This window comes from Natator depressus, chromosome 5 (assembly GCF_965152275.1).
Source record: "Natator depressus isolate rNatDep1 chromosome 5, rNatDep2.hap1, whole genome shotgun sequence".
NCBI classification, from domain to species: domain Eukaryota; kingdom Metazoa; phylum Chordata; order Testudines; family Cheloniidae; genus Natator; species Natator depressus.
Genome location: NC_134238.1, coordinates 108,311,376 through 108,327,636, shown reverse-complemented (window position 1 = coordinate 108,327,636; position 16,261 = coordinate 108,311,376). Strand labels below are relative to the sequence as shown.

The 16,261-nt window shown below is 44.2% G+C and overlaps 1 protein-coding gene across 2 annotated transcripts in view; it reads left to right on the top strand.

The window, feature by feature from the left end:
* BNC2 (basonuclin zinc finger protein 2) overlaps positions 1–16,261 on the top strand; it is a 473,281-nt gene that overhangs the window by 176,313 nt on the left and 280,707 nt on the right. The window lies entirely within an intron of this gene.

The window sequence follows — 16,261 nt, the reverse complement described above, 5'->3', positions numbered from 1 at the left end:
AGATGCTGTGGAGGAGAAGGGTCTTGCAGGCACAATGGCTAGAGTGTGCAAAGGTAGAGAAAGGAAGCTGATGCCGGGTATGGGAAGCGGGAATAGAAAATAATAGAAGCAAGATTACAGCAAATTTGTGGAGGATTTTGAAAATGCAGGAGAGCCTTTTGAACTAGGTGGGGAGCACAGAGACTTGTCTGAAGGTCAGGGTGATATGGCAGGCGAAAAGATACAAAACGAAAATTCAGTTTTTCCGGTCCTCAGCAGGTCAACTAGTCCCTTGCTTCAGGTAGGTTTTCAAATAGAATAGTAAGCTTATAAGTATGCAAAAGTTTGACTCTTTTTGGACTTCTGAATAGCTAATGCATTATTTAATTGTCTGATGGATATGTGGCTACCTAACTACAGGGCATGAAATATGCACTGTTCTTCTAATACACTATAGGGAGATCTGTTTATAAAGTATTTAGTATTGGTTTTATAATGCACTGTTGACAACAGGAGACCACGAAGCTCAAAGATCAATCTCATTTTGGCCCACGGTATTAATGCTGCTTTATGAAGCTTTGTGACAGGTCACTTAGACAACAGCCCTTAATAAAAGGACTTTCTGCTAGTGTATGATAGTGTGACTGTGTGCTAGTAAGGCTTGCTTTAAGGGCTGCCAAGGCTGCAGATGAATCTCTTTGTCCAAGTCCCTGAGGTGACTTTGTGGCTGCTGCTGGCCAGGTGACGGAATGCATCATTCCCCTGTTCTCTAGAGAAAAGTGAGACAGAGACTGCCGAGTTCCTGCTAATGCAGCTTTTGCTAATTGTCCAGAGAGCTGCTAGGACACTGGGCAGCTCAATCTGCTCTATACGGTGAAAGAGTCAGTAATTAGGAAAACATAGCAATTTTCAGTTCAGTCTCATGCTTGTAAATGATGTGCCTTTTCAGCTATCTAAAACATAAATGTTCTGTAAACAATCTAGATTTCAGCTTGGTTTAGTTAGATTTAATTGTAGCAGACTTTTGAAAAGATAGTATATTATCAAATAATTAGATCATAAGCATTGCATGGACTTGATCTTATAGGCTGTTTGGAGGAACCAAAGAAGTAGTATATTATAGAGGTGTGTTATTAAAGGGATATGTGTAATGAAATTAAATGCATTAGGATGGTTGCCTTAAAGTAAGAGTCTTCTACTGAACTTCAACAGATGACTCTGAATCCCAAGATTTTAGCATAAATACATCAGAGAAGAAAAGCAAAACTTTCGTTGATAAGCATAACTAAATAAAAAATGTAAAATACTGTTTAAAAACCCACATTATTATTACAAGAAAGATGCTAGACTATGTAAGAACATACATATAATACCGCAGTAATAGTATGCAGACTTAAAGCTGTGCCAGTGCATTTGCTTTTTAAATCAAGGTACTGTATTTGAATTCCCTCTTTCAATTATCTACATACACTGATTTGATTTATTAATTTATTATATCCACTAGTACGGTGAACCTGTGACTATTATTGTTAAATCCTGAACTCATGTCCTAGCAGGAGACAGAGAAGGCAAAACAGTGAGTGAAATATTTGGTTTTAAAAGGTAAATGAATTTGTAATATTTTTGTCAGTATGCATTCTGTTACTATTTGGGACTTTAAATCCATCCACTTTGGCCCTTTAAAATTCTTTAAAGTCCTATTTAAGAAATGGTCTCAGTTGCACTTTTGTTTCAACAGTGGTACCCTTACTGGACAATTGAAGAATGATACTGCTATTACTCAGGATATTAGATGGTTATTTTTCCATTAGATGTACAGGGATTAAAAGCCTTTTGGAGTCAGTGGGAATCTTTCTGTTGACTTCAGTGGGTTTTGAATCAGAACCTAATCCCTTGGTTTCCAAAAGCTGTTAAAATGCGGCACACTTTACATATAGTTACAAAGAATTAAGGAATAAAGATTCAAGAGATAATCTGTTTTATACATGTGCAGAATTTGAAGATGCAAAACCAGCATTTTTGAACGCGTAAGATTTTGTATACACACACTGAGTAATTGATTGACTAGTTACAAAATATATGTGCACAGTTGCCTATTGACAAATATGCAGACTTGTGGGGTTTGTGCACGCCAAAGGGTGTCCACATGGAAAGAAGGCCAGATGAAAATTTCTCCATGCTCAAATGACTGACCTATTCTGGCTATCTGCAAAATGCAACAACATTTATGTATATAAGGGCACTGCACCAAATTTTGGCTAGGCAGGTAAAATGCCATTCTGGGGAGGCAGGAGGGAGAGGACAGATTTTATATTTCTGTATGTCATCCATGTTTGTTTGGTTAGTATTAGTCAAAATCCATGTTTTTCTTCGAGTGCTTGCTCACATCGATTCCATTCTAGGTGTGTGCGCGCCCATATGCACAGTGGTCGGAGATTTTTGCCTTAGCAGTATATTATGCACTGCCAGCTCTATGCCCTCTTGTTTCCTTCTTACCGCCTGTGACGGCTGGTTGGAGCGCCTTGTCTTGCATTGCAAGAGTGTTAGCGGTTCTTAACAGCCCATGGTTACCTCCTTTGTATATAATTCGTAGGTACTTAATTAGCCATTAGAGCAGTGGTTCTCAGCCTGTTTGTCATTGTGGGCTGTGGGCTGCAGGTTGAGAACCACAGCGCCCCCCACCCTAAAACCACCCACAGTCCCCTATGTCCAGCACTGGGGCCAAGAGTGTAGCTCTGGGTGCAGGGCCGGGCAGCTGTACCCCAAATCTTGCCACGGGGGGCTGGGCTGCTGTACTCCAAATCTTGCCGGGCAGCAGCCGAGACCCGGACACAGCTGCCATGCTACAGCTGGGCCCCGGACTCCGAGCACCGGGCTGGCAGCCAGGACCCAAGAAGACAGGCCAGGAGCAGAGCACCACCTAAAACCTGGGACAAACCCCTAGTTCCCAGAGCCCCAACCCTACCCACAGACCCACTGTCCCACCCCTGCCCCACTTTGGCACTCACCAGACCCCTGCTGGCAGGAGGTCTGGTGCAGGCTGCAAGACACTTTCTCCCCCTCAGCCAGCCCCACCCCTTGCCAGACCAGAGCAGCAGATTTTGATTTATTTATTTGTTTATTTTTTGCACACAGCTGGGCCTCAGCAGTGTGCTAATTGGGCTGCACGTTGAGAATGGCTATATTAGAATACGTTGTTAGTTGTTAGTTTAGTAGTTAGTTTTCATACCCCTCCGCAGGCTAGGAGATGGTTCCATCCTCCACCTCCTCTGGCCAGGTCCTGGGGGGGCCTCCCCGGCAGTGCATCTCCAGAAAAAAGGACTGAGAGAAGGAGTTTAAATGCTGCCACCCCTTGTCCTCCTGTTCGCCTACTCAGCCCAGCCCCTTGAGACACCAGTGAAACCAGAGACAGGCATTTTGAGGGTGCCTCGAGGACGGGCCCCCCAGTCACATCCCAGTATCCACCTTCCTATTCTTTCCTCAATCGCCTGCGCCTCTTCTGGTCGGCCTGGCTGCAGCTAACCTCAGACCATTGGGTGCTCGACATAATCTCTGTGGGTTACACCCTACAGCGCTGATCCAAGATATTTCCAGGGTCGCCACCTGTTTGTCCATCCACATGTTTGCATCTCATTACGCGCTCACCCAGCAGGCCTGAGACAATGCTGGTTTTGGTAGAGCAGCGTTGCAAGTCACACGACTGTGAACTCCAGCCTGGTCTACGCTATGAGTTGAGGTCGAGTTTAGCAGGGTTACCTCGATTTAACCCTGCACCCGTCCACACGATGAAGCCCTTTTTTTCGATTTTAAGGGCTCTAAAATCGATTTCTTTACTCCACCCCCAATGAGGGGATTCACGCTGAAATCGGCCTTGCTGGGTAGTGTGGATGCAATTCGACGGTATTGGCCTCCGGGAACTGTCCCAGAGTGCTCAGTTGTGACCGCTCTGGACAGCGCTCTCAACTCAGATGCACTGGCCAGGTAGACAGGAAAAGGCCCGTTAACTTTTGAATCTCATTTCCTGTTTGGCCAGTGTGGCAAGCTCACCTGCACAGAGCTCATCATCACAGGAGACCATGCAGTCCCAGAATCGCTGAAGAGCTCTAGCATGAACCGAACGGGAGGTACTGGATATGATCACTGTATGGGGAGAGGAATCCGTGCTGGCAGAACTCCAGTCAAAAAGATGAAATGCCAAAATATTTGAAAAAAACTCCAAGGGCATGATGGACAGAGGCTATAACAGGGACCCGCAGCAGTGCCCCGTGAAACTTAACGAGCTCAGGCAAGCCTACCAAAAAAAAAGAGAGGCAAACGGCTACTCCGGTTCAGAGCCCCAGACATGCCGCTTCTATGATGAGCTGCATGCCATTCTAGGGGGTGCAGCCACCACTACTCCAACCCTGTACAAGGAGTGGGAGGCAACACGGACCTGGGTTTTGGGGGCAAGGAAGATGAGGAGGAGGAGGTTGTAGGTAGCTCACAGCAAGGAAGCGGAGAAACCAGTTTCCCCAACAGCCAGGATCTGTTTATCATCCTGGACCTGGACCCAGTACCCCCCAAACTTGCCCAAGGCGGGCTCCCGGACCCTGAAAGGTGGAGAAGGGACCTCTGGTGAGTGTACCTTTGTGAATATTATTCATGGTTTAAAAGCAAGCATGTTTAATGATTAATTTGCCCTGGCATTCGCGGCCAGTACAGCTACTGGAAAAGTCTGTTAACGTGTCTGGGGATGGAGCGGAAATCCTCCAGGGACATCTCCATAAAGCTCTCCTGGATGTACTCCCAAAGCCTTTGCAAAAGGTTTCTGGGGAGGGCAGCCTTATTCCGTCATCCATGGTAGGCCACTTTACCACGCAAGGCCAGTAGCACGTAGTCTGGAATCATTGCATAAGAAAGCATGGCAGCGTGTGGTCCCAGTGTTTGCTGGCATTCAAACAGCATCCGTTCTTTATCTCTGTGTTACCTCAGAAGAGTGATATCATCCATGGTCACCTGGTTGAAAATGGGTGGTTCTACTAAGCGGACATTCAGAGGTGCCCGTTCCTGCTGGGCAGTTTGCCTGTGGCTGAACAGAAATCTTCCACGCTGTTAGCCACGCGGTGGGGGGAGGGGTGAAGCCATCATCCCAGAGAATTGTGTGTGTGTGTGTGGGGGGGGGGGGTTAGTTGGGTTTCTGCTGCACATGAACCCAGAAACCGCAGTTCCTCCTTTTAAATTGCCAACCCATTTTTAATGGCCAAACCAGCGGCTACTTTGTATGGGAAATGAGGGCGCTGCTGTTTGAAACCATTCCCACATGTTTTGTAGGTTAAAGAAACCAAAAGACTGTGGCTTACCATGGCTGCCTGCAAGCTGAATTCTGCTGCCCGGCCCTGCGTGAGTGATCTCTCACACCAAACTGGCATACCCTCAATAAGGGGCAAAATGCGACCTTATAATGAAAGTACATGTGCTATGTAGTGTTAACAGCAAGGTTTACAGTGAAAGAGTGTACCTACTGTTCTATAAAATGTGTCTTTTTAACTACCACTCTCCCTTTTTTTCCCCCTCCACCAGCTGCATGTTTCTCCTTCCCAGAGGCTAGCCAAGATTAGAAGGTGAAAAAAACCACACTCGTGATGAAATGTTCTCTGACCTCATGCTGTCCTCCCACACTGACAGAACACAGCAAAATACATGGAGGAAGACAATCTGAGTGCAGGAAAACACAATATGATCGCGAGGAGAGGTGGCGGGCTGAAGATGGTCGGTGGTGTCAGCTTGCTGAAAGAAGGCAGGAGTCAATGCTCAGGTTGCTGGAGGATCAAACTCATGTGCTCCAGCATATGGTTGAGCTGCAGGAAAGGCAGCAGGAGCACAGACTGCTGCTACAGCCCCCGTGTAACCAATCACCCTCTTCCCCAAGTTCCATAGCCTCCTCACCCAGACGCCCAAGAACGTGGGGGGGGGGGTGTGCTCTGGCCACCCAGACACTCCACCCCAGAGGATTGCCCAAGAAACAGAAGGCTGGCATTCAATAATTTTAAAGTGCTGTGTGGCCTTGTCCTTCCCTCCTCCACCACCCCTCCCGGGCTACCTTGGCAGTTATCCCCCTATTTGTGTGATGAATAAATAAAGAATGCATGAATGTGAAGCAACGATGACTTTATTGTCTCTGCAAGCGGTGATCGAAGGGGTGAGGGGAGGGTGCTTAGCTTACAGAAAAGTAGAGTGAACTACGGCGGGGGGTGTTTTCCATCAAGGAGAAACAAACAGAACTTTCACACTGTAGCCTGGCCATTCCTGAAACTGGTTTTCAAAGCTTCTCTGATGCGCAGCGTGCCCTGCTGTGCTCTTCTAACCACCCTGGTGTCTGGCTGCATGTAATCAGCGGCCAGGCGATTTGCCTCAACCTCCCACCCCGCCATAAACATCTCCCCCTTACTCCCACACATATTGTGGAGCGCACAGCAAGCCGTAATAACAATGGGAATATTGGTTTCACTGAGGGCTAACCGAGTCAGTAAACTGCACCAGCGTGCTTTTAAATGCCCAAACGCACATTCTACCACCACTCTGCACTTGCTCAGCCTATAGCTGAACAGCTCCTGACTACTGTCCAGGCTGCCTGTGTATGACTTCATGAGCCATGGCATTAAGGGGTAGGCTGGGTCCCCAAGGATAACTGTAGGCATTTCAACATCCCCAATGGTTATTTTCTGGTCTGGGAAGTAAGTCCCTTGCTGCAGCTGTTGAAACAGACCAGAGTTCCTGAAGATGCAAGTGTCATGTACCTTTCCCGACCATCCCACGCTGATGTTGGTGAAACGTCCCTTGTGATCCACCAGTGCTTGCAGCACCATTGAAAAGTACCCCTTTCGGTTTATGTACTCGCTGCCTTGGTGCTCCGGTGCCAAGATAGGGTTCTGTCTATCACCCCACCACAGTTAGGGAATCCCATTGCAGCAAAGCCATCCACTATGACCTGCACATTTCCCAGGGTCACGACCCTTGATATCAGCAGATCTTCGATTGCGTTGGCTACTTGCATCACAGCAGCCCCCACAGTAGATTTGCTCACTCCAAATTGATTCCCGACTAACCGGTAGTTTTCTGGCATTGCAAGCTTCCAGAGGGCTATCGCCACTCGCTTGTGAACTGTGAGGGCTGCTCTCATCTTGGTATTCTTGCGCTTCAGGGCAGGGGAAAGCAAGTCACAAAGTTCCATGAAAGTTCCCTTACGCATGCGAAAGTTTTGCAGCCACTGAGAATCATCCCAGACCTGCAACACTATGTGGTCCCACCACTCTGTGCTTGTTTCCTGGGCCCAGAATTGGCGTTCCATGCCATGAACCTGCCCAACTGACACCATGATGTGCACATTGTAGGGGCCCGTACTTTGAAAGAAGTCTGTGTCCATGTACTCATCACTCTGGTCACCGCGCTGCAGTCGCCGCCTCCTCGCCTGGTTTCGCCTTTCTTGCAGGTTATGATTCTGCATATCCGGCTGGATAATGCGTGCGGTGTTTATAGTGCTCATAATTGCTGCGGTGATCTGAGCGGGCTCCATGTTACCAGTGCTATGGCGTCTGCACTGAAAAAAGGCGCGAAACAATTGTCTGCTATTGCTCTGATGGAGGGAGGGGCGACTGACAACATGGCTTATGGGGTTGGGTTACAGGGAATTAAAATCAACAAAGGGGGTGGCTTTGCATGAAGGAGAAACAGAATGGCCCCCTCATGGAAAGAACTCAAAACCCTAGGTTTAGCAGGCCGTTGATTTCACGGAGGGAGGGAAGAGAAAATGAATACAAAACAAATCTGGTCTATTTCTTGTTCTGATCCACTTCATCTATCTTTATACTTCTTGCTGGCAGCAGACGGTGCAGTATGACTGCTGGCCATCGTCGTCTCCTGGCTGCTCATTAGAAGACGGTGCAGTAGGACTGCCGGCAGGACTGAATCGCCATGAGATGAAACTTAAAAGGGAAATGATCTGGCTGAGTCACTCCCATGTTTGCCCAGGCACCCCTGACTGACTCACCAAGGTCGGCTAAAAGAGCACCCTGAAGTACGGCAGCAATGGCTACCAGTCATATTGCACTGTCTGCTGCCAAAAGGCAATGAGCTGCTGCTGTGTAGCAATGCAGTACTGCATCTGCCAACACCCAGGAGACATATGGTGATGGTGAGCTGAGCAGGCTTCATGCTTGCTGTGGTATGGCATCTGCAAGGGTAACCCAGGAAAAAAGAAAAGGAGGACTTGTGGCACCTTAGAGACTAACCAATTTATTTGAGCATGAGCTTTCGTGAGCTACAGCTCACTTCATCGGATGCATACTGTGGAAATTGCAGAAGACATTATATACACAGACACCATGAAACTATATCTCCTCCCACCCGACTCTCCTGCTGGTAATTGCTTCCGCCGACGTGCACGGGCTGAAATTGTGGAAAAGCAGCATCACTTGCCCCATAACCTCAGCCGTGCGGAACACAATGCCATCCACAGCCTCAGAAACAACTCTGACATCATAATCAAAAAGGCTGACAAAGGAGGTGCTGTTGTCATCATAAATAGGTCGGAATATGAACAAGAGGCTGCTCGGCAGCTCTCCAACACCACTTTCTACAAGCCATTACCCTATGATCCCACTGAGAGTTACCAAAAGCAACTACAGCATTTGCTCAAGAAACTTCCTGAAAAAGCACAAGATCAAATCCGCACAGACACACCCCTGGAACCACGACCTGGGATATTCTATCTACTACCCAAGATCCATAAACCTGGAAATCCTGGGCGCCCCATCATCTCAGGCAATGGCACCCTGACAGCAGGATTGTCTGGCTATGTAGACTCCCTCCTCAGGCCCTACGCTACCAGCACTCCCAGCTACCTTCGAGATACCACTGACTTCCTGAGGAAACTACAATCCATCGGTGATCTTCCTGATAACACCATCCTGGCCACAATGGATGTAGAAGCCCTCTACACCAACATTCCACACAAAGATGGACTACAAGCCATCAAGAACACTATCCCCGATAATGTCACGGCTAACCTGGTGGCTGAACTTTGTGACTTTGTCCTTACCCATAACTATTTTACATTTGGGGACAATGTATACCTTCAGATCAGCGGCACTGCTATGGGTACCCGCATGGCCCCACAGTATGCCAACATTTTTATGGCTGATTTAGAACAACGCTTCCTCAGCTCTCGTCCCCTAACGCCCCTACTCTACTTGCGCTATACTGATGACATCTTCATCATCTGGACCCATGGAAAAGAAGCCCTTGAGGAATTCCACCATGATTTCAACAATTTCCAGTCCACACAAGAGATCCACTTCCTGGACACTACAGTGCTAATAAACAATGGTCACATAAAAACCACCCTATACCGGAAACCTACTGACCGCTATTCCTACCTACATGCCTCCAGCTTTCACCCTGACCACACCACACGATCCATCGTCTACAGCCAAGCTCTGCGATACAACCGCATTTGCTCCAGCCCCTCAGACAGAGACAAACACCTACAAGATCTCTATCAAGCATTCTTACAACTACAGTACCCACCTGCGGAAGTGAAGAAACAGATTGATAGAGCCAGAAGGGTTCCCAGAAGTCACCTACTACAGGACAGGCCTAACAAAGAAAATAACAGAACGCCACTAGCCGTCACCTTCAGCCCCCAACTAAAACCCCTCCAACGCATTATTAAGGATCTACAACCTATCCTGAAGGATGACCCAACACTCTCACAAATCTTGGGAGACAGGCCAGTCCTTGCCTACAGACAACCCCCCAACCTGAAGCGAATACTCACCAACAGCCACATACCACACAACAGAACCACTAACCCAGGAACCTATCCTTGCAACAAAGCCCGTTGCCAACTGTGCCCACATATCTATTCAGGGGACACCATCACAGGGCCTAATAACATCAGCCACACTATCAGAGGCTCGTTCACCTGCACATCCACCAATGTGATGTATGCCATCATGTGCCAGCAATGCCCCTCTGCCATGTACATTGGTAAATCTGGACGGTCTCTACGTAAAAGAATAAATGGACACAAATCAGATGTCAAGAATTATAACATTCATAAACCAGTCGGAGAACACTTCAATCTCTCTGGTCACGCAATCAGAGACATGAAGGTCGCTATCTTACAACAAAAAAACTTCAAATCCAGAGTCCAGCGAGAAACTGCTGAATTGGAATTCATTTGCAAATTGGATACTATTAATTTAGGCTTAAATAGAGACTGGGAGTGGCTAAGTTATTATGCAAGGTAGCCTATTTCCCCTTGTTCCCCTCCCCCCCCGCCCCAGACGTTCTGGTTAAACTTGGATTTATGCTGGAAGTGGCCCACCTTGATTGTCATGGACATTGTGGGGAGAGTGGTCAGTTTGGATGAGCTATTGCCAGCAGGAGAGTGAGTTTGTGTGTGTGGGGGGGTGGGGGTGAGAAAACCTGGATTTGTGCTGGAAATGGCCCACCTTGATTTTCATGCAGGTTGTAAGGAGAGTGGTCACTTTGGATAGGCTATTACCAGCAGGAGAGTGAGTTTGTGTGTGTGGTTTTTGGAGGGGGGTGAGGGGGTGAGAGAACCTGGATTTCTGCAGGAAATGGCCCACCTTGATTATCATACACATTGTGAAGAGAGTGGTCACTTTGGATGGGCTATTACCAGCAAGAGAGTGAGTTTGTCTGTGGGGGGGCGGAGGGTGAGAAAACCTGGATTTGTGCTGGAAATGGCCCAACTTGATGATCACTTTAGATAAGCTATTACCAGCAGGAGAGTGGGGTGGGAGGAGGTATTGTTTCATGGTGTCTGTGTATATAATGTCTTCTGCAATTTCCACAGTATGCATCCGATGAAGTGAGCTGTAGCTCACGAAAGCTCATGCTCAAATAAATTGGTTAGTCTTTAAGGTGCCACAAGTCCTCCTTTTCTTTTTGCGAATACAGACTAACACGGCTGTTACTCTGAAACCAGGAAAAAAGGCGCGAAACGACTGTCTGCTGTTGCTTTCACGGAGGGAGGGAGGGAAGAGGGTGCCTGACGATATGTACCCAGAACCACCCACGACAATGTTTTAGCCCCATCAGGCATTGGGATTTCTACCCAGAATTCAAATGGGTGGCGGAGACTGCGGGAACTGTGGGATAGCTACCAACAGTGCAATGCTCCAGAAGTCGACAGTTGCCTTGGTACTGTGGACGCACTCCACCGACTAAATGCTGACTAAATGCACTTAGAGCATTTGTGTGGGGACACACACAATCGACTGTATAAAAACGCTTTCTACAAAACCAACTTCTATAAATTCGACCTAATTTCATTGTGTAGACACAGCCTCCAAGCCCACCTTCAGGGATACTGCTTGTGAGTCACCTAGAATTGAATCGACATGAGCAAGCACTCGAAGAAAAAACAGTTAACCACCTTTCATAACTCTTGTTCTTCAAGATGTGGTGTTCATGTCCATTCTATTACCTGCCTTCCTACTCCTCTGTCGGAGTTGCCAGCAAGAAGGAACTCAGAGGGCATAGGGCCAGAAGTGCCTAATATACTGACGGATGAGAGCTAAAATCTCCGATGTGTTCACGTGGGCACTCACACACCTCAAATTGAATGGACATAAGCAACATATTTTGAAGAACAACAGTTATGAAAGGTAGACAACCATTTTTTAGTCTATGTTAGGCCATTTTATATAGGGAGGTGATTATTTAGCAAATTGTGAAGTGCAATTAAATTCTCAATGTAGCTGAATTAACTGCTGTTGCTTAGCATCAGATTGTGTGTTTATAAGGATGTTGTTAGGCTATCTGTGCTTCATAAATCTCATTGCCCTCCATATCTCATAAGAGTTGTCATATGTGGGTGAGTTCATGCAGACATGGAAAGATCTGCTTGGCTTTGGCCATGTCCCCTGTGTATTGCTGCGATGTCGGACTTGCAACTTAAGGTACCTCACTTTGTGCTACAGAGTTGCTCAAAACATAGAGTATGTGTTTCCCTCTTAAAATAGAGTGTAGTTTCAGGTGACATTATCTTCTGTTAGTGTTTTATAACTACTATTATTATGGGTTGAGAGATACTATCACTGGTGCTCTGTAGTATTAAGCTTGCATAATATCCCTCAAACCTGAAACATCAACATTTCACACCTTGATTCTATCTAATATGTCAAGAATAATGAAATGTGTTAAGGTGGAGATGCTATGCACTCCCCGAACCTGCTTCTATAGATTTGGTGATTGTTTATAGATTTGATCATTGTTTTGTTTTGTGACTTGTTACAACACATTGGATGAGCGACCAATATCCCAGTGTGCTTTGCCTGCTGAGATTTCACTAATCATGTTGGGATTTGTATCAATGTGTAGCAGGTCACATTTTTTACATTCGTGCTAGTGTTCTGTGACAACGGTCCTTTTGGATATTAATATTCTTGAGGCTGTGCTGGTGATTTTAGTAGTTATAATGGGCAAACATCCATTAAGTGTGATGGGAAGGCCTGCCAGGAACTGGAGCTTTCTTAACAAGAATGTGTCACTATAGACCAGTAACTGCATGTTAAATTATTAGACAGATGTCCATGTTGCATAATGCACTACTGGGAAATTATCAGATATATCCCATAACTGCTACTGGGATAAGAACCTGAATACAACAGGTCACCAAACATTGGTAATAATTAGTTTTTGGAAATTCCACCTGTAATGAAAATATAAATACAATATTGATTTTGAAAAGTATGAGTTGGTGGAAGTTCTGCTGCCCGTAGGTTGTCCAGTGATCTGCCAATATTTTTGAACTGAGCACTTTTTTTAAATCCAAAAGGTACAACATCTGCTTGTGCCCCCCACTGCACACTTTCTCCTGTTGGAATTAACGAGAGTTAGACTTACACATCAAAGGGGAAAATAGACTCCTAAATGCCCAGTACTGTAGCTGAGGAGGAGGAGGAGGATTCAACAGGGGAATTTGGAACACAGGTCTAAAAAGTATGCAGTCTCATTGTTGGAAGATGACATAATAAACTGGTTCTGCGTGTTCCTGGCTTTGGTTCTGAGTCAGAAGTTTCTTATGTATTCAATCTTATGGAAAATGTTTTGCAAAGTAAGAGTGGCAGGTTTCACAGAAAGCATGCTGCTGCTGCCAATATTTTTTTCTGTAGAATATGTAAATGTGGGTGGATGATCTGTTCTGAGGAGGTTTCCTTTATCAATTCTTCCCTTTTCCCCCACGTAAGACATCTGTTAACATTTCAGTGCCTAACGGAGGTTGCAGAGCAAGTCTTTTACTTTGTTCTCGGGCAAAAGAATTACATTTCCTCAATTGAATCGCCGCCTCTATAAGTGGGAACAACATGTTGATTTTGCATAATTTTCAAGTATTAAGTTAGAACCCTCCCCAGTAGGACACAAGTTCACGACTTCACTTTTATCCTTGAGTAATGTACAAGCATGATTGGTTACAGACTCCGTGCATACATTATTTTAGTGAGTGAAAGCAGAAGAATTTGTCTCATGTTGGGAAATGTATCCATTTTATTGGAGCAACATCAGATATTCAGTTATAAAATTTCTATAAAACAACTTAATCATATAAGCTGGGTCGTTTCAACACAAGGAAGGGCTGATTGTCATGCGATGTGGAGGACCATTTTTATTATTTTGGCAAGAACAGGGTCAGTTTTGTCCTGACAAGCCATTAGATGAATACCAGAGTGTGTCACATGAAAAACTACTGATCTTTAACCCAGCTATCTACTTAACCAAGCTTTGAAAATGAATAGTGAATAAGAGAAGAGCAAAGGCCAGTTTACTGTCATTATAGATTACAGAATCTGTTAACAGCTTCAGCAAACTGAAGTCTGGGAATTACAGGTACTATACAGTAAGTCAATTGGGTGTACCTAGACTCTAGCAAACTATGTATTCCAGTTATGAGATCACATTTTAGAAAGTATGTATCTTTGCCATTGAAACCAGCTATATTAACATCAAAATTATATTCTCTCATGCTTTGATATCTTATCAAACCTTAGGACCAAAGTCACAATTGAGGAATGCTCATTTTAAATAAGTGATTAACAATTATTATAAAATAATTAGATCATCAGTATAAATGAATTAATTTGTGCCTGCTGCTGTCTTTTTTTCCCCAGGAGTAATCTATGGGACACTGTAGCATGTATAGTTAATATAAACATTTATAGTGAACTCCTAGATGTTAGGAAAACAAATACTGTAAAGATCAGTAACATTTTTAAGATGATCAGTTTGGGGAATTAATACTTACAGGAAAACAGCATTCTTTCTTTCCCTCATAGTAGAATTGCATTGTCTCCCTGCAGTCTTGTTAGCTCATACTAACTGAAATGCAAATGCTTTCTGACTAATTGGACCTCATTGAATGTACATATACAGCACATAGTTATATCTATGCACTTTTTATTTATTTATTTTGCAAAATTCCTCTGTAATTATTTTCTTGGTATCTAAAGCATAGACTTGGAACTCTTTAAAGACTTTACATATTATTGAACATTAAAAGGTTAGTAAATGTTGCATGTTTAACAGCTTGCCTAATAATACAGTATAATTGGAGTGTATTTTTTTAAATTTCTAATGCTTTGAGTAAATTTTTATTAATCCTTTGACTGAACTAATTAATACTTAAACGCTCATAAGATTGGAATTTGGAAGAAGTAAGAGATGTTAAAATTATGCACTGTTTCTGTGCTGAGGATTACGTATAGACATTACCTAGTTATCCTGTTTTCTTTATGTAATATGTGGCAAGTGTTTTTTTTTTTTTTTTGCCAAAGTGGTAGCATTTGGTACCTTTTTAGGCGAAGGGAAGTAACAGACAATTTTATATTTAAAAATAAAATCCACAAAAACTACTTAATGTTATAAAAGTCTTGGGTAATATTCAGTGGTGGAAAAAATCGCCTGTACTTCACATGTAGATTGCAAGCCTCCTTAAATGTTTGGGCTAGACAGGTAAATGACCAAAATAACCACTGGTTATTGTCTTTCACTCCTATTCAAGTTACAGTCCAGTGGCCACATCTCTTATTCAGCATTAGTCCATGCACAGAAACTGAAAAATGCAATGTGATTCCCAGTTCCTTTTATTTTGCAATACAAGGTTGTATGGGTTAACAGTGAAATCTGTGAATTTCATATGGATAATTAGAAAGGTAGGGCGGAAGTGAAGATTATTTCTTGAACTCTTCTTAAGGATTTTGTCTTCAATATTTTCAGCGCAAATATCTTGTTTGCGGCTGTAGAATGAGGTAGCCAAAGGAAGCTGTGGGGGAGAAAAAATAATGGTCCGCTCAGTGTTTGCCAAACTTGAGTACTAACAAGTATCACGTGTGCTCTTTGAGGTGATCCCGAGAATATTTCTGGCAGTAGAGGAATTATGACATCGGGGAGGGGGATGATAGATTTCAGAAGGGAAATGTTGAGTTCTAAGCTTAGATTTTGACTATTGTTTTGTAACTCTCATGTCAGTTTCAAATACAAATAGTTGTAGACTTAGAAAAGATGTAGAAGAGACTTAGTCTATTACTCTAGGAAGTGTACTTCCATCTTAGTTTTCCTGCAGAGGTTCCTGTGATCCCCTTAGTGACTCGTTTTGTCTATCCCTTTTCAGATTCATCAGGTATTTGTTTTTTAGTTTTATATGTTGGCATTAATGCCATTAAAACAAGGTGCCTTTTAGAAAAGATAGACTTGAGGATGACTGGAGCTGTTTTCAGTGTAAATTTTGTTTTCTTCCTGTGTCACATTTATTATCTAAGCAAAAATAAGATTTTTTTTAAAAAAAATGTTTTATGCTGTGAAGTAGCAGCGACATACATCACAACTAAGTAATGGTCCTCCTTTGATACCATGATCTGAAGCTGTTCTGAATTCACCTACAGTAGGTAGCATTTTGGCCAAGACAACTGCCTAGGAAGACGAGTTTTGGATGTATTAGCTAGTCAGCCTAATAACCCTGTACAGACTGTATTGATTTTCTAGGAGAGAGTTTATGAACTAAATAAACTTGGAGTTGGTGTCTTAATAAACTGCTTCTCTCAGTCTGTCACATTTAGTTACAGAGCTATGCAGTTTAGGGGGGAAAAAGGCTAATTCTTTTACAGATTGTACACAGCAGGGTCTCCAAATTAGCCCTTTGTTTTGTAATGCCACCTTGCTTGGGCTCGCTTTGAGCACATTTCTCAGTTTTACCCTAATGAGTTGCAACACTGATAAT